The following is a 25,673-nucleotide window of genomic DNA, read 5'->3' as shown; positions in this document are numbered from 1 at the left end:
AAGTGGTGGCTAAAAGCCGCGGCTGCAACAAGAACAGAAATGTCCCTTCTTGGAGCATCTGCAGCTGTAAGCCGCCGCTCCGCGATCCTCAGCGCGGCCTCCCATTGAGATGTACGAATTAACGGGGCCATCGGTAGGTTTTTGGCGGAATTTTGGTGCAGCTGTCCACGCCAAAGTTCCACTGTAAGAACCATCGTTTGAACATCCCCTCAAAACCTCATGCACACGTCCGTGGAACACTGACCGTGTGATACCGGCCTGGAGTGCTGGAGCGCACGGAGTCATTGGTTGCTGTGATGCCGTGCGCTTACTGCTGCAGCCGCAGCACAGTAATACACTGGTATGATCTATACCAGTGTATTACTGTACTGCGGCGGCGGCAAGAAGCGCACGGCATCATAGCAACCAATGCCGCCGTGCGCTCCTGCACTCCGAAGAAATCCAGGCCGGTATCACACGGACCGCGTTCCACGGACGTGTGCATGAGGCTTAAACCAGCAAGAAAACTCTGACATATTAAAACCATGGCTTTGGTGCTAAACTTTCTAACAACTCGTTATGTCTGCCAAAGTCCTGCGTCTGGAAAACGAAGGCATTGCACAGATCCTAAGGATTATTCCGGAAGATGATTACATCACATTTTCTTCACATTCTGTGTAATTAGCAGCTTTCCTCCAGAACCCTTATGTCTCGGCAGGAACACTGTAGTCTCCACTGATGTGTAGATATTACACTTGGCCTTTTGAACCCGCTCGCTTTATAAGATAAAGTCAAGCTAATAAGACACTAAAGTAATTAAAAAGTAAAAACAGGAAATATCCTTTTCACAAAAAGGCCTAAAAACATAACATTTCCAGAAAAAAAAAATCCCAATACCTCCAGGCAGCTGTAGATTTGATGTAGTGAGAACCAGCAGTGAATAATTATTTCCCTGCCGCTTTCTTAAAGGGCTTTTTTATACTCATGACCTATGAAGACATGACGTTCTCTTCAAATCCTGAGGATAGGTCATCAGTATAAAAAAAAGAGGACAACCCCTTTAAACTATTACTCTGTCATAAAGAACTAAACCCCAATATATAAAGTGACCGTCCAAACACTACAGACGTGGCATCAAGGCTGAAAACCTACACTCAAGTCTTGATGTCCTTCCTTCAACAGGATAGCTGGAGCAATCCCAGAAGTAGTCAAGGCCTAGATTTTGATGGGATTTACAGACTACCACTTGGATTCATAAAGAGAAGACTCTGTAATTCTTCCTACATATGTCATCAATAACAAATTGTTGGTGGTCCGAAGGGGCCGCGGGGCTCCAGTGAGTTCTGTGGCCTCTTCACAGTGCCATCCATTGTATAGTGGTTGTGCTTGGTATTGCAGCCCAGGTTCATCACTTGAATGGGATTGAGGTGCACCTAGGCCATGTGACTAATAAACATGACATCACTAGCCGAGGTTGAGGGCACCGTGGTCGTTTCAAACAGCTGATCAGCAGGGGTGCCAGTAGTTGGACCCCTATCAAACGTATATATGGATGAGCTATCCTGAGAATATCCCAGAAAACCCCTTTAATGTGGAGGCCCATCCTATATGAATAGGGTGGGTGGGCACACACACACTCCAATCTGAAACATCGGGCCAGAACAAGAGTCACCATTATGACACCCACCCAACATAGGTCCATTATGCACTATAACAAAATAAGGGTATATTCACACTTGCAGCAGAGGATTCCGGCAGGCAGAACTGCCTGCCGGATCCGTCAAAACGCATGCCAACAGATGGCATTTGTCAGACGGATCAGGATCCTGATCCGTATGACAAATGCATTGAAATGTCGGATCTGTCTCTCCGGTGTCATCCGGAAAAACGGATCCGGGATTTTTTTTTTTTCACATTTTTTGCCGTTTGAGGATGCGCAGACCGCAAAAAAACTGATCCATTTTGCCGGAACATTCGGGCATTAATGGATTTCAATGGGAAAAAAAAAAGTGTTACGGAATTTTGGACAGAGATAAAACCGCAGCATGCTGCAGTATTATCTCCGTCCTGAAAAGGCAAAAAGACTGAACTAAAGACATCATGATGCATCCTGAACGGATTGCTTTCCATTCAGAATGCATTAGGATATGGCTACATGCACACGACCGTATGAGTTTTGCGGTCCGCAAAAAAAAAAACGTATGCCGTCAGTTTTTGTTTTTTTTGCGGATCCATTGTAACAATGCCTAAAACGGACAAGAATAGGACATGTTATATTTTTTTTGCAGGGAGACGGAACGAACATACGGATGCAGATAGCACACGGTGTGCTGTCCGCATTTCTTGCGGACCCATTGAAATCAATGGGTCTGCATCCTCTCCGCAAAAAAAAAAAAAAAAAAAGGTACAGACACGGAAACAAAATACATTCATGTGCATGAGGCCTAAAACTGATCAGTTCTTTTCCGGTATTGAGCCCATAGGATGGAACTCAATGCCGGAAAAGAACCCTAAACACACCAGCGGCTTATGTACGGTGGCAGGAAACCAGAACACACCAACTCATAATAAAAAAAATATACCCATGAAGAAGATCACATAGGAAATAGTAACACATGATCTCAAAATGAAAATTTGCTTAAAATGGGCAAAAAACATATACGCCATAATCACCTCACCAATCTCCTGTCGCTGCCGTTCCAACACTGCTTCGGTCCACTGACCGAGATGTGTCAGCCATTTCCAGTGTGAACAGCGGGTACTGGAGCATCTCAGGAACGGCAGCAGAACGGTAAGGGGAGTATATTTATATATTTTTAATTCTTTCAGGCCCTACTTAAAACACATTTTCTCCCCTAAAGAAAAACCCTTTAATAAGCACAATACCAATGTGCTGTCATAAAGACTCTAATGGCGTATGCGCTTGTACGGTAAACTGGAAGGGTGTGTCTCAAGTTTATTCTACTCCTTCCTGTCTGGCAATGGTACAACACTCCCAGTGCCAAAATGAAGGGTCCGGGCATGGGGCACTCTGCAACTGGAAGATTAAAGAGCACATGAACGAATTCCAGTGACGTGGCATTCCAAAAACATCCTACCCTGACCACTCCAATATCCGGAGAATGCAAGAAGTAAATAAGATGGTATCAGCCTCTGGGAGAATGACAGAGGAAGAGCACTTCCTAACCAGAAATCCTAATCGGGAAGACAAATAACAGTAGTAGAAAACGTAGAGAGGGACCGGTGGAACTTGTCCTGTTTCACAGTCATCAGTTACTTGTATCCATCAGGGAAGCCATATTTGCAAGAGCACGAGGTGGACAGAAAGACATGGTGACCACTAGAAGGTGACCATATTTTTTGTTATTCTTTTATTGGTGGTCAATTTGACCTGGTGCCAGTGGGAACTAGAATGGGAAAGAACAGTAGTGTCACTGGGGGCTTCATGTGGGGGAATATCTACCGTATTTTGAATACAAGGAATGGATGGTCCCAAGCTTCAAAATCTGAAGCACTTAATACTTGGTATTCAGCCCTCAAACCTACCTAGCAGTACAAAGCAATTTTAGGCAATGCTACTCATCTGAAGGCTCCAGGAGGGACTAAAATGTAGTACCCAATGTAATCATCCTGCAGGAGGTGTTTTAAAGGCTATCCCACAGGGTAGTGCTGCTTAATAATACTAAAAGCAGGGGTCTGATTTTAAAACCCGAGTACCTCTAATAGGCTCATGATTTGAGGATATCTAGTTGACAAAATACCATGAGCAATAGCCAGGGCCGTCTTTAATATTGATTGGACCCTGGGCAAAAATTTACTTGGGCCCCCTGGATCCCGCCTTCCCACACCTTAGCAGGCAATCACGCCCTCCACCACAACACACACACAAAAAATCCACACATCTGGTAGAGTCCAGTGAATGACTGTAAATACTTCCAGTTCTGAAGACTCCAGCGGCTCAGGATCAGTGCTCTGGGCTGGAAGTGGGCACCGCTCTGCAGGAAGGAGACCAGGGCTCGGCTCACCCTAGTGTTACAGTGCAGCACCTCACAGTATGCAGTATAGCACCCTATAGTATACAGCACCACACAGTATGCAGTTTAGCACCCCACACTATACAGTACCCCACAGTATATAGTAGAGCAGTATAGCAGCCCACAGTATACAGAACCTCCCGGAATACAACACCTTACTGTATACAGCACCCCAAACTATACACGATACAGCCCCCCACACTATACAGTACAGAAGTATAGCACTCCCCCCCACTATACAGGCCCCCCCCACACTATACAGGCCCCCCCACACTATACAGCACACCACACAGTATACAGGCCACCCCCCCCCCCAGTATACAGCCCACCACACAATATACAGCCCATTACACAATATATAGCCCACCACACAATATACAGCCCACCACACAGTATACAGCACCCCACTATACAGTAGTTTACAGTATATTAACATAACAGCCCCTGTCACCTTTTTCTGATGTAATCTTTACACAAAAAAGCTCCACAGTTAACTTTTGCAACACTCCACAGGACCTGTGATGACCTCATAGCCATGTGACCAGTAATTGCTAGGTTACTGGTCACATGGTAATGATGTCATTAAGGTCCTAGAGCAAAACTCATTAAGGTCCTAGAATTAAGATCATTAACACAGTACGATCATGATGCCTGTGTAGCCGACAGCCTGACACCCGGGGCAGTAGCTAGCAGGGCTCAAGAGGCAGCTGCCTTGGGCCCCCCAGGAGCAACTGGGCCCAGGGCAGCTGCCCCTTTTGCCCCTTGGTAAAGACGGCCCTGGCAATAGCAGATGCCCTGTCAATTTATACAATACAATGGACGTCCTGCAAACAAGACCTGTGGTGGACTTGGGGACAGAAGATGAAACACTAATATAGAGCACCTTAGCAAGCTCTGCCTCTAAAGCCACCAGATGTAAGGTAGGTATCCTATAATTCAATGTTAAACCTTTTAAACAGGCCTTGAGTAGTCATGGCCTTAATCTAGAGTAGAACTTCTTAAACTCTGATGTGGAATTTTACTGGTCAAGCATCCTCACTGTAGATTTGGCACCAATGTAAACTGCTTTTGATAGAAGTGATTATCTGCTGGTTCCTCTGGTTTAGTAATATAATTGACTTAATTTTGGTTAGAATTTTATTCTGAGTTCAGAAACGATGGAATGATTTCAATTTTGGCATGGACTTCAACCACTGGTGCTTCAACCCCAGGCCTAACCAAAAATGTTGAGAAGATATGACCTAGGCCAAAACCCCCTCTCATCTCATGCCTGCAAAAGGTGTAATGATGGTACACTTGCTCACCGATATTTCTGAAGAGCCAGTTTCAGAACCATACTGATTTTTTGATTCAGCTCCAAGTTGACTTCACTGGAGAAGATGTTCTCCATCACTACATACATATGAGGCTCCAAGCAACTACACAACATGCTTAAAGGGGTTGTCCCACTTCATAAAATAGGTTTTTATCTAATCTATTTACCCCCACACAACATATCTTCCTATCCATGTTATTATCCAAAAGCTACCTTTCATTCAAAAAATCATGTAAAGCGATTCCTTTGTTGTTTTCTGTATCCCATGGATACGGCCTCTTTCGTCCGGCCGCATCGCTGTGCCGCGCCTGCGCACAACAGCTGAACAAGTACTCGGGCCGCCTCTCCATTCTTACAAGTACACGCACGCCCGCGCATGCGCAAATACAGCAGGCGGGTGCCGGAATCAAATAGCCGGCACCCGACCTCTATGACAGGGAGCGGGACCTTAGGGGTTAACTGCCGCTGATCGCAGCCCCCTATCATAGAGGTCGGGTGCCGGCTATTTCACTCCGGCACCCACCTCCTGCATTTGTATTAACATTGGTGGCGCAGTGCGCCCCCCCCAGTATAATATACATTGAGTGCGGCCACCCCCCCCCCCCAGTATAATAAACATTGAGTGAGGCCCCCCCCAGTATAATAAACATTGAGTGCGGCCCCCCCCCCCCCCAGTATAATATACATTGAGTGCAGCCCCCTCCCAGTATAATAAACATTGGTGGCGCAGTGGGAAGTGCCAATGAGGGTTAAAAAAATAAATAAAAAATTAACTCACCTCCACCAATTGATCGCACAGCTGCCGGTCTCCTGTTCTATCTTCAGGACCTGTGGTGACGTCACTGAGCTAGTCACATGGTCCATTACCATGGTGATGGATCATATGATGTACCATGTGATGACCAAAGTGATGTCACCAAAGGTCCTTTCACAGGTCCTAAAGAAAGAACAGGAGACCGGCAGCTGCGCAATCAATTGGAGGAGGTGAGTTAATTTTTTATTTATTTTTTTAACCCTCATTGGCACTTCCCACTGCGCCACCAATGTTTATTATACTGGGAGGGAGCCGCACTCAATGTATATTATACTGGGGGGGGGGGGGGGGGGGGGTGGCCGCACTGAATGTATATTATACTGGGGGGGGAGAGGCGCACTCAATGTATATTATACTGGGGGGGGGGGGTGGCCGCACTGAATGCATATTATACTGGGGGGGGGGGAGGGGCGCACTCAATGTATATTATACTGGGGGGGGTGGCCGCACTGAATGTATATTATACTGGGAGGGCGCACTAAATGTATATTATACTGGGGGGGGCCGCACTCAATGTTTATTATACTGGGGGGGGCGGGACCTCACATACGGCTCCATGTGGATGACTCATACACATGAACGAGCACGCAGGGTGAGTCATGAGGAGGCGTGGCCTTCACTCAACTGCCTGAGAACCAGGAAGTTATCAGGACATCTACTGCTGGTAAGATTAAAAAAGCAAAGTGGGACAACCCCTTTAAGGCTTTCTGACCATTGATGCCTATTTTAAATGTATTAATTACTTGCAAGAAATAAGACGTGCCATTTTGTCAAAAGGTAATGAGGCAGAAACACATTAAGATCCTGCAGTTTAGTGTGAAATCTGTAATGCATTAAGATATGGCAATCTAAAAACGTGCCAACTGTGAAGCAATCGTCCATAGGTGCAATATATATGAGATTCATTAAAAATCAATATACTACATACAAATATCGAACTGCAAACCAATTTACAGATTACAGTCAATATCAGTGGTCTTCAGGCCGACTTTCATGCTGGGGTACACTACAACTCCCAGCAGATCCTGAAAGCTGCAGGTGTAGCTGGGAGCTTTAGTTTCAAAACACTGATTGAAGATCTCTACAGGCCAAGAAATCCTAAGGGTACTTTCACACTAGCGTTTTTCTTTTCCGGTGTTGAGTTCCGTCACAGGAGCTCAATACCGGAAAAGAACTGATCAGTTTTATCCCCATGAATTCTGAATAGAGAGCAATCCGTTCAGGATGTCTTCAGTTCAGTCTTTTTGACTAATAAGGCAAAAGATAAAACCGCAGAGTGCTACTGTTTTATCTCCGGCCCAAAAAACTGAAGACTTGCCTGAATGTTGGATTTTTTTCCATAGGAATGTATTAGTGCCGGATCCGGCATTCAAAATACCGGAATGCCAGATGAGTCCTTCCGGTCTGCGCATCCTGATCAGTCTTGCAAATGCCATCAATTTACATACGTTTTGCCGGATCACTCTGCCGCAAGTGTGAAAGTAGCCTTAAAGCCAAGGGGTCAACTCAGTGCATGCCAAACAATTTGCAGCATGCATCATCCAGCTCCAGTTTTTCCATTTTCACTCAAATACATGGATTTTTGAGCAAAACAGATAGCAAACGGATGCCACCTGTCCCCGAGCCATTAAAAACATAACTGTGTTTCCCAGGCAATATACAGACTAGTTTAACATCACACCTCTGAATCCAGCCTTAATGGGGTTGGTCCAGGTTTTATAAAAAATAAATTAAAAAAAATGCCCCCAAACTGGTGGAATCCGTGGAGAAATCCATACTCTGGTCCCTGCTGGTCCAGGTCCCTTGCTGCTCGGTTCTGGCTCCCTGGTTGTCTTCAATAGACTTCTGGTCACCATCTGTCAACTTCCTGCAAGTACAAGGTCACATGCGCCACTACAGCCAATGAGTGCCCTCGCTGGTGACGTGCCCGCAAATCACAAATGGTGGGATAGTGGCCTGGGGATACGTCCCTGATGAAGCCAGTCATTGCAGTGGAGCAAATGACCTCGCACGTGAAGGAAGTTGACAAATGGGGAAAAGAAGTCCAGTGAAGACAGCCCGGGCGCTGGAACCAAGTGTCGGGGACCAGGTGAGTGTGGACTTCTCGACAGGTCCTGCTGGTTGAGGGGGAACATTTAAACCAAAAAATCTGGACAACCCCTTTAAGATGCTAGATACAAATGAGCAATAAAACACAAATCAGAATGCGGCTGTACAACACAAAAAGAAGGCAAGTGTCAAAAATAAATAGCTCCTAGATGGGACAAACCCAGACACTCAGCATATACAGGGATATAATGTATCCAAAAATGTATACTTATTGAAATCGATTAAAACAAATAAATACCGTAGATGCATAAATTGGCAAAGACAGACACAACCACATGGAGAGTGCACAAAATACGACGGGACATCAAGTTATAGCATTGCAAGTAGTGGACAAGGTGGGATGGAAAAACAAGTATAAATAAGTACAAAAATCAAACCATGTGGCTCCCCCACCTAGATTAAAAAATACATGATTTACAACATATACACACAATACAGACCTGGCTAGTGGCACTTCCTAGAGATCCGCTTTTTTTATATCCAAAAATGTATCTTTATTGAAATTAATAAAACAAATAAATAGATGCATAAATTGGCAAAGGACCAATTTAAAAGAGGCTCCAAAAGACCGGATTTATGGAGGATGGACCCTTAGCCCTTGTAAAATTGCTAAGCTATTATTTTCCATTATGTGATTCCTGCTAAGATGCGTAGAGCAATGCTACCATGACAATGCAGTCCAAGATAATGAGGGCGGCACAGAAGAATCCGCTTCCATTCACGAGCCGCGCTCATTCACTTTGTGAGCTACAGTGAGGTTTGGATACAAAAACAGACCGCAGAGAACCGGGAATATCTTTTTAGCATCCTAAACACTCTAATTCTAGGCTTAGAATATCATTATTGTGATCCTTAATTATTAATGTGATCGCACGTGTGTAATTCCCCTAAATTAAAATGAAGGCTTATTTTTGAGGAATCCCCTCAGGTTCCATGGGATTATCCATTGTCTTCTATGGACCAGTCATGACACATGGCAGAAGATAATATATTCCCGAGATGCTTCTCAATAATGCATGGTACAGTCAAAATAGAGTGTAAAGTAAAAAAAAAAAAAATTCATGCAAAAAAACTGCATCCAAGAATAGAAAAATTCTAACAGAAAAGGGGGACGGTAGAGCATGGGAAGGCCCAGCCCTCACCATGTAGAAGTCTTCGTCTTCTTTTTGTGTCCGGAGATAGTTCCTTCAAAGCAAGTAGCTCCAAACAGAACTACTAAGGTTAGTCTCATCATTAGGCCTCATGCACACGACAGTATTTTTTTCACGGTCCGCAAAACGGGGTTCCGTTGTTCCGTGATCCGTTTTTGTTTCCGTGTGTCTTCCTTGATTTTTGGAGTAGATAATGGCCAAGGAGAGAAAAAGGCGCTCATAGGGTAAATAAGTTAAGAGCCGAGCCTCCAGAGCAACAGGAAGAGTGGTACTGCTCACCTGTTGTTGATGCACCTATTGTTTGGTGCAACTGGACTGGAGGTGGATAGGACTGATTACGTCTCACTGGTTGATGCTGCCGATTCCGTCCGCATTCCCCTTTGGCCGGGGCCAAGCCGCCGTCTGGGTCGATGAATAGGATATATTTCCACTGGACCGGGGGTCGAGTGGAGGGGTGGACCGTAGGCGCAAAAACGCAACCAGAGTACTTTTAGAAACCAATGTTTTTTTTTATTATTGTTATAGTGACAACATATACACAAAATTACACACAAGTCAAGTTTGCCTTGCAAATGATAGGAAAAAAACGGACGCGGATGACAATCTTGTGTGCCTCCGTGTTTTTTCATGGACCCATTGACTTGAATGGGTCCGCGAACCGTTGTCCGTGAAAAAAATAGGACAGGACATATTTTTTTGACGAACTGAAAACACGGACGCGGATGACAAACGGTGCATTATCCGAGTTTTCAACTGACCCATTGAAAGTCAATGGGTCCGCAGAAAATCATGGAAAACTGAACAACGGACACGGAACACAACAACGGTCGTGTGCATGCGGCCTTATTCCTAGTCTTCTACAGCATCAGTATAGTAAATTCAGGAGGACTACTGCCTACCGGTAAATGTATTTCAATAAAATCTGATTAAAAGTGCCCTCTAGTCAATTATTGATACGTGATAAATGGTGGATGGGGATTTGAAGTCCCCTGTTCTACCTCCTCATGCGTGTGAATGCAGCAGAAGTGCTCACGCTCAATCACAACGCCAATGAAATTCCTCCTTTTGAAGCTGGTCCAGAGGTCCATTGTCCTAGCTATCACTAGGGACTTCACCGATCTGAGGCGGTGGTCAGAGCTGTGTTAGAGGCTCCGTTAGTCGATTCTGTCAAAGGGAGTCTGTCACCACGATTTCGTGTTTTAAACTGCTCATATAGCGTTATTGCGCACATGCACATAAATAAAACAGTACCTTTGATGTATTAGTCCCATGTAGAGATGCTGCAAAAACAAGGTAATAAACTTATGGAAATTAGGTCTCACAGGTGCCCAGGCCCCACGCCGATGTGCACGCCTAACCCCTCCTCATGGTGTCCTCTGGCCGCCCCGTAATGATCTTGCCTTATTCTCTTCAGTTCTCATCTGCACACTTCACCACCGGGCCCAGGCATGTGCCGGTTAATGCTGTGGCCCACGGCAGAGGACAACGAGCAGTATCTAAAGGGGGTCCGACACCTGGGACCCCCACTGATAAGCTGTCTGAGAAGGCAATGGCATTCTAGTAGCATTGTGGCCTTCTCTCTGCTCACCAAGCACCACGCCATCCATATGATAGCGGCTGTCCTTGGTATCGCTTCTCAGCCCTACATGACCTACGGAAAGCTGCGAGAAAGCTGTGGCTCTACTGCGAGCACCGATGCCTTCTCAAACAGCTGATCAGCGGGGGGGTCCCGGGTGTCAGACCCCCACCAATCAAATAGTGATGACCTAGCTGGAGGATAGGCCATCAATTCAAACATTTCAAAAAACCCTTTTAAAGGATTTATCCACTCTCCTCCTCTTCACGTTTGAACTATATTACTTCAGAATTCACTAGTCAAAAATGCACATCCGAAAAGCCCTTTAAAACTAGACTGGCACTGGCGAAAAGTGGAAAAAAATCACTTGGTGTCAGTGACACAATCCCATTGGTTATTGTAGCCTGCTTTAGTAATCAGATTTTATTTTATATCTCAAAACAGATCTGCTTTAGTAAATCAGATTATTTTTTTTTGCATCTCTAAATAGATTTTTTTTAAAAACTCTATAATTCTCTATGTCTACTTCTACCGTAGTTGCAGATCAGACTGGGAAACTAAAATATCTTAGGTGTTATTGTGGTTGTCTGGACAATACGCTTCTTCAGCGTAAGGACAAGTATTTGACATCGTTGTTGGGGACATTCATTTCGGGGACATTCATTTCTGGTCAACAATGACTGATGGTCTGGCGCGAAAAGCAGAACACATTCAGGGCGAACTTTTCAACCTCTTATTTTCTCAGGTTATTCCTGTCCAATTATAACAAACATGAATTAAGCAATACTCTATATTACGGAATTTATAATTGGTTCCAGAGACGAGGACTTAAAATAGCGATCTGGATGTCCATGGCAACTAAAATTTCTCATGTAAAGAACTGAATAGAAAAATGTCCTTGATAATCAAATATGAAATGTTCTCTGCAGGGAAAGTAAAAGCTCCAGTTGTGTTGCAGTGTATTAAATGTATTACAGTAGTCATTCTTCTGCACTTGTGATTACCTGGAAATTAGATTTGCCTAGTGAAGGTACATATGGTATATACCAGTAGAGGAAATCACAAAAAATAAAAAAAGACCAGATTTCTAAAGATCAAAGTAGTCGATCGCAACAAAAAAAGTTTTAATATCTTTTTATTTTATTAAAGGGGTATTTCAGACATTAACAGATCAGTGGAGGTCGCAGCAGGCAGACTACCCCTTTAATAAACTAAAATTTGGTCCCCAAACGTGAGACTTATCAAAACTAGAAGAGCGGAAAAGTATAGCAGCTGACCACAGCAACCAATCACAGTGCAGATTTCATTTTTCAAAGGCTGAAAAATGAGACCTGAAATCTGATTGGTTGCTATATTCTACAGATCCACTTACCCCCGCGCTCATTTTATTAATTGTCCCCTGCTTTACCAATGCATGTCCAGATAAGGCCGCGTTCATACATAATGGAAATTAAATTGCTGCATCGTATACTGAATGTTCCCATTGACTTATAATAGGGTTTTTGTGGGTTTATATCATGAACCCCACACACACACACACACACACACACATTAAACCTAAGAGAATGTAATAATAATTCTAATACAAATTTCTAAGGTGCAATATAAACTACATGCCCTTAACAGTTTACAAAACAGCTACAGGTTACACAAGAATTTGCCAAAAGAACTCCTCCTCCATTGACATCATTACAAGCTTGCAGCTATGGGCTAAGAATGCACCTCAGACTTCCTGCTCTGCAGCTATGGGCTAAGAATGCACCTCAGACTTCCTGCTCTGCAGCTATGGGTTGGGACCGCACTTCAGACTTCCTGCTCTGCAGCTATGGGTTTGTAGCTGTACCTCAGACTTCCTGCTCTGCAGCTATGGGCTGAGACTGCACCTCAGACTTCCTGCTCTGCAGCTATGGGTTGGGACCGCACTTCAGACTTCCTGCTCTGCAGCTATGGGCTGAGAATGCACCTCAGACTTCCTGCTCTGCAGCTATGGGTTTGTAGCTGTACCTCAGACTTCCTGCTCTGCAGCTATGGGCTGAGACTGCACCTCAGACTTCCTGCTCTGCAGCTATGGGTTGGGACCGCACTTCAGACTTCCTGCTCTGCAGCTATGGGTTTGTAGCTGTACCTCAGACTTCCTGCTCTGCAGCTATGGGCTGAGACTGCACCTCAGACTTCCTGCTCTGCAGCTATGGGTTGGGACCGCACTTCAGACTTCCTGCTCTGCAGCTATGGGCTGAGAATGCACCTCAGACTTCCTGCTCTGCAGCTATGGGTTTGTAGCTGTACCTCAGACTTCCTGCTCTGCAGCTATGGGCTGAGACTCAGACTTCCTGCTCTGCAGCTATGGGCTGAGACTGCACCTCAGACTTCCTGCTCTGCAGCTATGGGCTGAGACTGCACCTCAGACTTCCTGCTCTGCAGCTATGGGCTGAGACTGCACCTCAGACTTCCTGCTCTGCAGCTATGGGTTGGGACCGCACTTCAGACTTCCTGCTCTGCCGCTATGGGTTTGTAGCTGTACCTCAGACTTCCTGCTCTGCAGCTATGGGCTGAGACTGTACCTCAGACTTCCTGCTCTGCAGCTATGGGTTGGGACCGCACTTCAGACTTCCTGCTCTGCCGCTATGGGTTTGTAGCTGTACCTCAGACTTCCTGCTCTGCAGCTATGGGCTGAGACTCAGACTTCCTGCTCTGCAGCTATGGGCTGAGACTGCACCTCAGACTTCCTGCTCTGCAGCTATGGGTTGGGACCGCACTTCAGACTTCCTGCTCTACGGCTATGGGCTGAAGCTTTACCTCAGATTCTGCCCATTTGCCCTTCATTTACTCCAGTGAGAGGTCTCTGCTTTATCTTAGCTGCTTCCTCCTTCACTTGGACCAGAAAGCAACGAGAATTACTTTGACGTCTGTAAGGAGCCGTTTCAGCCAATAGTTGTAGAGCAATTAAAGAAATGATGAATAAGAGATGTGATTTTGGTAATTTCTTCTGTATAGACCAGTAACAGACAGCCATTTGGTTCTCTCTTGTGGGTTAAAGACCTACAGTGTACAGAGCACTTTGGAAACTTGCGGTGAAATAACGAATAGCCCTGGAATTGTAAAGGACTCCTCTCGTAGTACCATATTTGATACTGTGGTTCTCCACTTTGGACAAATCCCATTTGTAAGAAAAGTCCCTTCCAGCGATCTTCTGTGATCTGTGAAGAACCCCGATAGTCAGTGCCCAGTTTCCCTGCAGCAGCTCCACTGGGGAAATTGCGTATTAAACTTTAGAAAGTGCCCATTCAAAACCATGGGTTATCTGTTTAATTACTTTAGAACAGGACCTCCAGAATGAAAGACACTCTTTTTAATCTCTCTCCAATCTAGTTTAAGAGAGGAGGATCCTAAACAGAGGACCCTGATGGGTTTTCTAAACTGGACAGTCCCTTTAAGCACTTATTTTAACATTTCTCTTGATTTAAAAAAATATCATAACCCGTCTATGGTTCATATGAAATACAGCAAAGACCTAAGGGCTTTCATGTTTCTGGTCCGTGCCTTCAAAAAAGGTAGGACATGTCCTATCTAAAGTCGCATCTTGCAGAACGCTGAACCATTGGAGTCAATGGGTTGGATGCAGGTTGCACATAGCCGATGCCCGCGATTTGCAGATCCGCAAAAAACTGACACGGACATGACACAGTTATGTGAATGTGGCATAAAGCTGAAGCCAGCTCTCCCTATATTAATGGAGGCCAGCTGGCACCAGAAAAGGTAGTATACAAAGTGGGTTAAGTATATATGTGTAGCCTGCTTTCCTTAAAGGGGTTTTTCTCTGGATAGGTCAACAGTATCTGATCAGTGAGGATCCGACACAGAGACCCCCGCCGATCAGCAGTTTGAGAAGGCAGCGGTTCTTGCAGTAGCTCTCAGCTTTCTCTAGGCTGAGTGACCACACGTTCATCGGTCACATGAAACGATGGCCATAGAAGTCAAAGGGGCTGAGCACAATACCAATCACATCTGCTATACAATGTAAGGCGCTGTGCTTGGTGAGCAAGGAGAAGTCCGCGGCGCTCACAGGAGTGCCGGTGCCTTCTCAAACAGCTGATCGGCGGGGGTCTCACGTGTCGGACCCCCACCTATCATATACTGATGATCTGTCGGACCCCCACCTATCATATACTGATGATCTGTCGGACCCCCACCTATCATATACTGATGATCTATCCAGAGGATAGGTCATCAGTATTTAGGTCTCTGAGAGCCCTTTTAAATTCATTGGAGGCCAGCTGGCACCAAAAGAGGTAGCATTTAGCGTAGGTTCCCATCCAAAAAAGGTCACCTTGCAGTGGCGGTTTGGCACAAAAGATTTTGATTAAAGTACATTTGCCAAGACCCTCTCATTTATTCATATAGTGAGTATAGCATTTGTTCATATATTCTGTTTTTCGCAACGTGCCGTTGCATTGTGTTTGATTTTATACGATATACATTATTATACATGTTATAGATACATTTCATATAATCATTATCCAACTTCACTATCACATCTTACCACTTGATGGTAAAAATGAATCATTTATTTGTCGCAAAGGCCCCAAATTTTAAACACAAATAAATAAGAAGATTAACATATTTGTTTTACTGTGGACACTAATGGCCAATACTAAAATTATTTAATGGTAGCCCAACACTCTAAAAACAAAATTGATATCCCTTATGTATGGAGATAATGTCACGAGAAGACAGTGGGGCAGGGGAAGGCCTTGGTTCTCATCATGGAATACACATTGCAAATACTTTCGGTATGTTCCTGCTTATTTTCCCTACAATGCAGCCTGATCCCCCAGGGAATATCTACCGTTATGTCTGACATTCACAGTCAGTAAGATTATCTGTGTATTAATATATACACTAGGAGAACATTCCCATGACTATTCCCATGGAGTGAGATCCTTCACATCATAACCTATATGGGTAAGATGTGAGACTTACGGTATTTATGACAAGTAGAATAATATTCCTTTAATACGGGGAGACCTAATAGGTAGCTTTATATAACTTCTGATCAAACACATTTCCTAAGCAGATTTTTCATTGATGAGATTCCATATTGGAGAACTGAGCTAATGTACGTGGTGGTCTAGGGCAGTGTTTCCCAACCAGTGTGCCTCCAGCTGTTGCAAAACTACAACTCCCAGTATGCCTTGACAGCCTTTGGCTGTGCGGGCATGCTGGGAGTTGTAGTTTTGCAACAGCTGGAGGCACACTGGTTGGGAAACACTGGTCTAGGGCAGTGAGGGGATTAAATCCAGCATCCCTGGGGGTCCTATGCACTGAAGGTATTAATCTAAGCATTCATGGTGGTCCAGGGCAGTGGGGGGATTAATTCCATATCCCTGGTGGTCCTATACTTCTAATCAAACACATTTCCTAATTAGATTTTGCATTAATGAGATTCCATATTGGAGAACTGTGCTAATGTATGTGGTGGTCTAGGGCAGTGAGGGCATTAAATCCAGCATCCAGAGGGGTCCTATGCACTGAAGGTATTAATCTAAGTTTTCATGGTGGTCCAGGACAGTGAGGGGATTTATTCCATATCCTTAGTGGCCCTATACTTCTAATCAAAAATATTTCCTAAATGGATTCCATATTGGAGAACAGTGCCAATGTACGTGGTGGTCTAGAGCAGTAAAGGGGTTCAATCCAGTATCCCTGGGGGTCCTATGTAATGAAGGTGATAAAGCATTCATGGTGATCCAGGGCAGTGAGAGAATTAATTCCACACCCCTGGTGGTCCTAGGTAGTGAAATGGGTTAATCTAACCATTCCTGGTGGTCTAAGGCAGTGAGGTGAATTATTCCAGTACCATTGACTGTCTAGGGCAGTATCTTCGGTGGTCCTCTGCAGTGAAGCAGTTCATCTAAACATTCCTAGTGTTCCAGGGAGGGCAATGAGAAGAGTATTTCCAGTTATCCCTGGCGGTCTAGGGTACTAAGTGAGTTAATGTAAAGATTCCCGGTGATCTAGGGCAGAGAAAGGGTTAGTGTTAATATCCTTGTTGGTGGACAGTCCATACCTGCGTCCAGTGATTACTCACCTCTCCAGGTAACCTCCTGCTTTCTCTCTACATTATTTAAAGGTGTGAGTGCGGGGAGGGTGCAGAGAGGACTGGGCAGAATTAACTAGGCAGTTGCACAGTTCTATCTATGATTGGGCAGAGTGATTCAGGAGTGTTCTGCCCAATTATTAAGAGACAGTCCGTGTCAGGTCGGGGGGGGGGGGGGGGGGGGGGTCCTGTGACCCCTCCATCTACAGCACCTGTTTACAGTCTGGAGTCACATGGGTCTGCACAGGGGCTGTAGACACAAAACAATAGTTCAAAACCTACTTACAGAAATGCTCAAACCTAGAAAAATAAAGTACGGAAAAATGATTTTAGCAGGATGATATAAAAAACAAATAATAATCGCACTTGTCGCCGGGAAGTTGCCTTAGTAACTGATGATGTCACATAAGTAACAATCACTTCAGTATCAATTTGGCTGCGGACGCGCCGTCCAGCGCCACATGACGCATGCCTCAGTATGGATTTTCTCCATGCTTGTGGGCACATTTCCTTCTATAATTATAAGAAGTTGTCCCAGGAGTCTGCATTTCATGATGCCAAATAAAAAGGATGGTGAGGAGATGAATACAATTAGAAGCAATCAATATCGGAAGGATCAGATACATGGATTGTGCATACAAGGGGGATTTATCATTTTGCTGTGCTTTTAGGGTCAGTTTTAAGTCTGTCTTTGCTTTGTGAGGTTGCGCCAAATTTATGAAAGTGCGCATCGTAATAATATATTTGGAGCAAGTGAAATGTGGTGTAGGCTTATGTCTGTACAGATACACCAGGGGGTGGCCTGGCGTGGAGGTGTGATTTAAAAAAAAAAAGTTGCACATGATAAATGAGACTTAAAGGGGTTATCACAACTATAAAACATGCCCCCTAATGCCCGGGCCCCTCATATAGATTATACTTACCCCGCTCTCCGGCACCGACGTCGCTCCTGATGCTTGTATGGCCGCAGCTGCATCTCGGGTGACGCTAGAGAAGCTCGTCCCCGTCGCTATTGGCTGCTCATCAGAAGTCGCAAAAATAAGCACCAAATGCAGGCATCACTTGGGGGGGGGGAGGGGGGTACGCATTATGACGCTGTTCTATTTCAAGGGGGCCGGGAAAAAACAAAAGTTGATTGGTGCTCGTTTGCATTGGCCTATTACAGGAATGCCCAGCCTGCGGCCCTCCAGCTGTTGTAAAACTACTACTCCCAGCATGCCCGGACAGCCTACAGCAGGGCATGGCGGGAGTTGTAGTTTTACAACAGCTGGAGGGCCGCAGGTTGAGCATCCCTGGCCTATTACAAAGGCTTATACAAAGTAAATGGGGGAGGAATGATCCCTACCACCACATTGTTCGTCCCATATTCCGTCTACTGATTATCGGCAGCACATCACTGGTCACACAGGGAGATGTGCTGCCGATAATCGGGCATCTTTCATCCGGATTAAAGGTGGCTACTAGCTGACAAACGTTTTCTTGTTCATCGGCTGATCGGCGGCACAATTACACAGGTCAATTATCAGGAACAACCATTTCTTGTTGCTAGTAACTGGCCCGAAAATTGTGCAGTGCAAAAGGGGCTTAAAGGGGTTATCCCATGATTAATGTAAAAAATGATCAGACATCATAACACACGATGATCTCTTTCTAACAAACATAGAACCAGCCCTGTACCTCCCATGGATTCAGAGATCTCCCCATTCATTGTTCCAATAGTATCCAGGCTACAGGCCGTATCTCATCTTGTATCCAGGCTACAGGCCGTATCTCATCTTGTATCCAGGCTACAGGCCGTATCTCATCTTGTATCCAGGCTACAGGCCGTATCTCATCTTGTATCCAGGCTACAGGCCGTATCTCATCTTGTATCCAGGCTACAGGCCGTATCTCATCTTGTATCCAGGCTACAGGCCGTATCTCATCTTGTATCCAGGCTACAGGCCGTATCTCATCTTGTATCCAGGCTACAGGCCGTATCTCATCTTGTATCCAGGCTACAGGCCGTATCTCATCTTGTATCCAGGCTACAGGCCGTATCTCATCTTGTATCCAGGCTACAGGCCGTATCTCTTCTTGTATCCAGGCTACAGGCCGTATCTCATCTTGTATCCAGGCTAGAGGCCGTATCTCATCTTGTATCCAGGCTAGAGGCCGTATCTCATCTTGTATCCAGGCTAGAGGCCGTATCTCATCTTGTATCCAGGCTACAGGCCGTATCTCATCTTGTATCCAGGCTACAGGCCGTATCTCATCTTGTATCCAGGCTACAGGCCGTATCTCATCTTGTATCCAGGCTATAGGCCGTATCTCATCTTGTATCCAGGCTACAGGCCGTATCTCATCTTGTATCCAGGCTATAGGCCGTATCTCATCTTGTATCCAGGCTACAGGCCGTATCTCATCTTGTATCCAGGCTACAGGCCGTATCTCATCTTGTATCCAGGCTACAGGCCGTATCTCATCTTGTATCCAGGCAAGAGGTGGCCCAACAGGGTCCTAGAGCCTCCGTTCAACTGTACAGTTTTTCACAATAATTTTCATTCGCAGTGAGTGTATCTAAGTTGTCCCACGCTGATTTATATGGATGTTATACTCTTCAGGATCCTTTTGGGCCTGTGTAGACAGACCATCCCATCCTCCCAAAGTCATGGTTAACTGGGTACGAGGGACAATATTCTGTATATAATGTAACATTTCCGATAGTATTGGAGTTTTTTTAGGAGTAATGTAAAACGGAAAGCAGGTTAAAGTCAATGGGCTGATTCACGTGTCCGACCTTCTTTATAGATCATCTGTTTTTTAAGAGAAAATTGCACCTTCTAAGACCAGATCTTCGACATCCATGACTGGGTTCAAATTTTATGATGGTTTACAGACCAACTTCTAATGGTTTTCAGGTTTCAATTAATCTCTCTTGAAAATGCATTTGTTGGTTGTTGTTTTTTTTTTTTAAGATTCCACGTAAAAACTAGACTGCAATTATGTGAAGTCTTCTTGGAAGTAATCATGTGTAAAGCAGGGCGACCATTTATCTGTGCATGTTGCTGGAGATTATTCACGTTGGGCACTTGTGAATGGACATAATATGATCTTCTCAAGACCTTACATACTGGAAGAACCTGATTACTGTTTTCTTCACAATAAACTGATTTCCTGGGTCATACTGGAGACCGACTAAAGTCCCTCTGTCATGAGAGACTCATAAGTCTTCTATAAGGTACTGTAGAGGGTCCAGCTCAGAGCGTTCTCCAACCCAAGTAGCAGTCCAAGCCATTTGCTGTGGGTCAAGACCAGGACCAGGAAGTGGAGAGCAGTGGGGACTGGATGGAGCAGCATCGGAACGGCAGCTGTTTGGGACCGGAGAGGTGAGCATTTTTTATTTTTAACTACTTCCATCTATGGCTTCTTTCACACTTACGTTTTGGGCGGATCCATCATGGATCTGCAAAAACGGATCAGTTACAATAATACGTGCATACATGCATCAGTCATGAACGGATCTGTTTGTATTATCTGTAACATAGCCAAGACGGATCCGTCATGAACTCCATTGAAAGTCAATGGGAGACGGATCCATTTTTTATTGTGCCAGATTGTGTCAGAGAAAACGGATCCGTCCCCATTGACTTACATTGTGTGCCAGGACGGATCCGTTTTGCTCAGTTTTGTCAAGCAGGCAGCGTTTTGGTGTCCAGAGCAGAATGGAGACTGATCGGAGGCAAACTGATGCATTCTGAGCGGATCCTTTTCCATTCAGAATGCATTAGGGCAAAACTGATCCGTTTTGGACCGCCTGTGAGAGCCCTGAACGGATCTCACAAACTGACAGCCAAAACGTCAGTGTGAAAGTAGCCTAACTCAGCTTGGAGTTATGTCTCAAGTAGATTTGCCACAAGAGGGCGTAAAAGTGTTCTTCCTGCTGCCCTATAACAAGGCTCTCAGAGGCTACTTTTGAGTAGTGCACTTCTTGGTGGGTGATTGTTGACTGCTAGGATGATGCGCTTGAAGACATTTTTCCCAATTGACAGACATTGAGAAGGGGCGCAACACTGGACTGAGAGAAGCACGATGTTTTGTTTTTTTTTACAAATTGCTTGCCCGCCACTTAGGCTGTTCTGACTTAGCTTTTAGGAGGTGTTGGGAGGTTACGGCATGCACACACGGCAAACCAGATCCAGATGGCCCAGACAGACCACCAGTAGAGAAGATTAATCCACCGAAAAACTTGAGCAGGTCCCACAGTTTCTTGTCCACCATCCATTACACAACCCTGTCTCTGCCAAGACCATTTCTAGCTGCTTAGCAGAAGGTAATTTGGAGTCATGGCACCCATTATGCGTCCTGTCATTGACAGCCAGCTACTGTAGCCTTCATCTGCAGTGGTGTTGTGAAACTTGGACTTCTATGTACAAGAACCACATTGTCTTTAGCGATGAATCCAGGTTTTGTATGGAGGTCTTGTGGTGAGCGCTTGGCTGCCCAGTCACCAGATTTCTCACCAATCGAGCATGTAAAGGACCAGCTGGGACGCCAGATCCAACAACCTATGAGTGTGCAGGATCTACAGGCCCGGCTGGAACATCTGTGGGCAAATGTGCAGCAGGATACCATACAGAACCTGTATGCCTCCATGTCCAACTGTACCTCATCTTGTATCCAAGCTAGAGGCCGTATCTCATCTTGTATCCAGGCTAGAGGCCGTATCTCATCTTGTATCCAGGCTAGAGGCCGTATCTCATCTTGTATCCAGGCTAGAGGCCGTATCTCATCTTGTATCCAGGCTAGAGGCCGTATCTCATCTTGTATCCAGGCTAGAGGCCGTATCTCATCTTGTATCCAGGCTAGAGGCCGTATCTCATCTTGTATCCAGGCTAGAGGCCGTATCTCATCTTGTATCCAGGCTAGAGGCCGTATCTCATCTTGTATCCAGGCTAGAGGCCGTATCTCATCTTGTATCCAGGCTAGAGGCCGTATCTCATCTTGTATCCAGGCTAGAGGCCGTATCTCATCTTGTATCCAGGCTACAGGCCGTATCTCATCTTGTATCCAGGCTAGAGGCAGTATCTGATCTTATATCCAAGCTAGAGGCCGTATCTCATCTTGTATCCAGGCTAGAGGCAGTATCTGATCTTATATCCAAGCTAGAGGCCGTATCTCATCTTGCTTCCAGGCCACAGGCTGTATCTAATCTTGTTTCCAGGCTAGAGGCCTTATCTCATCTAGTATCCAAGCCACAGGCCGTATCTCATCTTGTTTCCAGGCTAGAGACCGTATTGCATAATTCCCTTATTATTCCTACTAGAAGTTTCTGAATGAATTGCCAGCGGTCTGCTAAAAAGGACCAACTGGGTGTTACCAGCTGAGGTTATGTCCCTCCCGTCACTATCTGACATCGGCAGCACTGACTGAATTGCTAACAGGTCCAGCTGGGTGTTACAAGCTGGGGGTGTCCCTGACACTATCCAATCAGTGCTGCCAGTGTCAGACTGTGCAGAGACACCCCCCCCCCAAACTGGTAACAATAAGCTGGACCTTCACTACTAACTTCTAGAAGGAATAATAAAAGAATGGTACAACATACAATCATACAAATAGATGAACAGGTATTACATGGGGGATGCAAGTAATTACTAAAACAGACATGTCCGGTGAGGGGAGATGCTCCTCTTTAAGACACCCTACGTTTCTGGAAGCAATCTCACACTCGCCTCACTCACCGATGTCTCAAACTTGCGCCTTTTTCTGGAACGCCTTGTCACACCGGTCATGCGTTTCGACCAGCAAGCTGCAGCACGTGAGAAGGACACGCTGTTCCCATCACAAACAAGACCTGCTCCTGCTGAGCAATTTACATAATTTGCTGTTCCCGATGCAAAAATAAAATAAAAAAAATCTGGCGGCTTTGAAAGCAGCTGAGCAAATATTTTATATTAAGGACAAATAAATCTCATGAGGCCGCACCACGGAAATTCCTTGTGGTTCATCTGTCCTTATCCAAGGTACCACATCCTTGGCGTCCAGGGGCAGGAGTGCAGCGCCCAAATGGCGAGTTATGAGCGTCTCATCCGCCGGGTTGACTTGCATGAGTCAGTGCAAGACACCTGATTCCCCTTTCATGGAGGCTGAAAACGGCTCTTCAATAAAGACATTTAATAAATGAAAAGAAACAACATAAAAATCAGTAAGATGTTCATTAATCTTGAGGAATGTTTCTACTTCAGGTCTGAGGGATGACACGCGGCTCCATCCAGTCTCTGTAGACAAGTCGCCAGGCAGCGTTTAAAGGGAGTCTGTCACCAAGAAGGACCATTGGTAATGGTTGGGATGTCTGTGTGGCTCGCCTAATGTCATTTACAGAAATGCCTTTGTGTTCTTATCAGTATTTTGTAGCCCCCGAAAAACATAATTGTATAATTATGCAAATAGTGAAAAGAGGCTAAGGAGCTGTATTTATCTATGCTGCAGCCCAACCTCGCCCATCGGAACAAAGCCCTGCTCCTGCCACCCTCCTGCCCCTGCGACGTCATCATCAGCCACCTGCCTGAGATTTCCAGCAGCCTGATTATGACGTTGCAGAGGCAGGAGGGTGGAGAGAGCAAGAGGACTAGAGGAGTGGAGATTGGTTCGGATGGGCGAGATTGTGCTGGAGCCTAATGAACGTAGTCCTGCTCCTACCACCCTCCTGTTCTCTCCACCTCCCTGCCTCTGTGAGGTCATCATCAGGCCACTGTAAACCTCGCGCGGGTGCATGCACAGTTCAGTTTTTGAGGCCGCTGCCAGCAGCAGGTAACAGATAACGTAGGCGCATGCACAGTTCAGTTATTGAAGCCGCTGACAGCAGCAGCTAAGAGACAGCACATGCACAGTTCAGTTTTTGAAGCCGATGACAGCAGCAGGTAAGAGACAGCTCATGCGCATGCACAATTCAGTTATTGAAGCCGCTGACAGCAGCAGGTAAGAGACAGCTCATGCGCATGCACAGTTCAGTTAATGAAGCCGCTGACAGCAGCAGGTAAGAGACAGCTCATGCGCATGCACAGTTCAGTTATTGAAGTCGCTGCCAGCAGAAGGGCAAACAGAAAGCCTGAGATTTCCAGCAGCCCCATGATGATGTTGCTGAGGCAGGGAGGTGGAGAGAACAGGAGGGTTGGAGAAGCGGGGCCTCGTGCGGATGGGTGCGGTTGGGCTCCAGCACCGATAAATACAGCTTTTTTCAACTCATTTGTATAATTATAAAAAAAATCTCTTTTTCAGTGGCTTTAAAAGACATCTCGCTCAGCTCTGACAATCTCGCACCTGTGCCACTGGTCCCAGTAGCGCCAGCGCAGAGGCTCTGCTGCACATGCCACTACACATTCAGGTAGTGCCACATGAACAGTCACCAGATTATGATGAGAGAAGGAAGGATCGGGCAAGATGAATTTCAACATGCCCAATCGTTTGTTCTCACTGGAGACACCTCTAGCAGTGGTTTAATTCCCTCTCTCCGCTGAAAACACATGCACGCTCAGCTGGTATCTACTAATGTATTTTTAATTTTTTTATTTTTTCTCAGGCGTTCCATTTACTTGACTTGGAATTACTAAAAGTTCTGGTCAGGTTTGCAATACCCAGAATAAAACGGCTTTTGTGTAGGGGAGCTGGGGACTGTGTGCGTCACTCAAAATATCAAATATCTCAAATGCAAATAAAAGCAATGACCATAGAAAAATTAGGGCAATGATGCAAAAGGTATTAGAGAATCTTCCACTCTTCCCACTTGTCAAATGATTCACACATTTCCAGGAGGAATAACAGAGGAGCTGCACAACGCAAAGATTCTCCAGTGTTGTGATTTCATAGGGAATACAAGTCTTTTCTAAGTCCTACTTGGCCACGATGACGTCACATTGACAGCACATAACCGCAGAGGCCAGTGATCGGCCCCAATTTGTATGATCTTGGACTGCCCCTTTAAATGGGCATCCAAAGAGCCTGGCGCTGCACACAGCACCCACCGCTGGGTAAATATGATGAGCAGGCTATTTACTTACGGAGTGCCACTTTACTTGGAATAAAGCTGCATCGAGCAGATGGTGACAAAAAATGACCGGCAAAGTGCTGGTTCAGTCACCAATATGTCACCAATTTACCCAGAATACTTACAATAACAGGAGCAACAGCTGGCGATGACAAAGCGGAGGCACCGACCATCTGCAGATCGCAGCAACCAAGCCAGTCATGTGAAGGAATGTACAATTTAAAGGGCATCTGTCAGCAGTTTTGTACCTATGACACCGGCTGACCGGTTCCATGTGCACTTGGCAGCTGAAGACATCTGTGTTGGTCCCATGTTCATATGTGCCCGCATTGCTGAGAAAAATGATGTTTTATTATATGCAAATGAGCCTCTAGGAGCAACGGGGGCGTTACCATTACACCTAGAGGTTCAGATTTCTCTTCAACTGCCGCTCCCGACAAAGGTAGAAATGCCTATTTTTGTCCGCAATTGCTCTATCATAGTGCCGGCCATGTGCGTCCCACAAATTGCGGAATGCACACAGGCCGGTATCCGTGTTTGCGGACCGCAAAACACTACAGTCATCTGAATGTAGC

At 45.5% G+C, this 25,673-nt stretch overlaps 2 protein-coding genes across 3 annotated transcripts in view; one reads left to right on the top strand and one right to left on the bottom strand.

The window, feature by feature from the left end:
* Positions 1 to 10,509, top strand: part of GPER1 (G protein-coupled estrogen receptor 1) — a 30,645-nt gene extending 20,136 nt beyond the window's left edge. For both annotated transcript variants that reach the window (XM_044303943.1, XM_044303942.1), the window contains exons 3-4: positions 1,106 to 1,107; positions 10,499 to 10,509. The gene's annotated coding sequence lies outside the window, so the exon portion shown is untranslated. The remainder of the gene's footprint in view (positions 1 to 1,105; positions 1,108 to 10,498) is intronic.
* Positions 1 to 25,673, bottom strand: part of C8H7orf50 (chromosome 8 C7orf50 homolog) — a 237,390-nt gene that overhangs the window by 198,751 nt on the left and 12,966 nt on the right. The gene's annotated exons all lie outside the window — the stretch shown is intronic.

Source organism: Bufo gargarizans, chromosome 8 (genome assembly GCF_014858855.1).
Source record: "Bufo gargarizans isolate SCDJY-AF-19 chromosome 8, ASM1485885v1, whole genome shotgun sequence".
Taxonomy (NCBI): Eukaryota; Metazoa; Chordata; class Amphibia; order Anura; family Bufonidae; genus Bufo; species Bufo gargarizans.
Note: the sequence above shows the minus strand (reverse complement) of the source record. Positions and strands in the feature narration are given on the sequence as shown.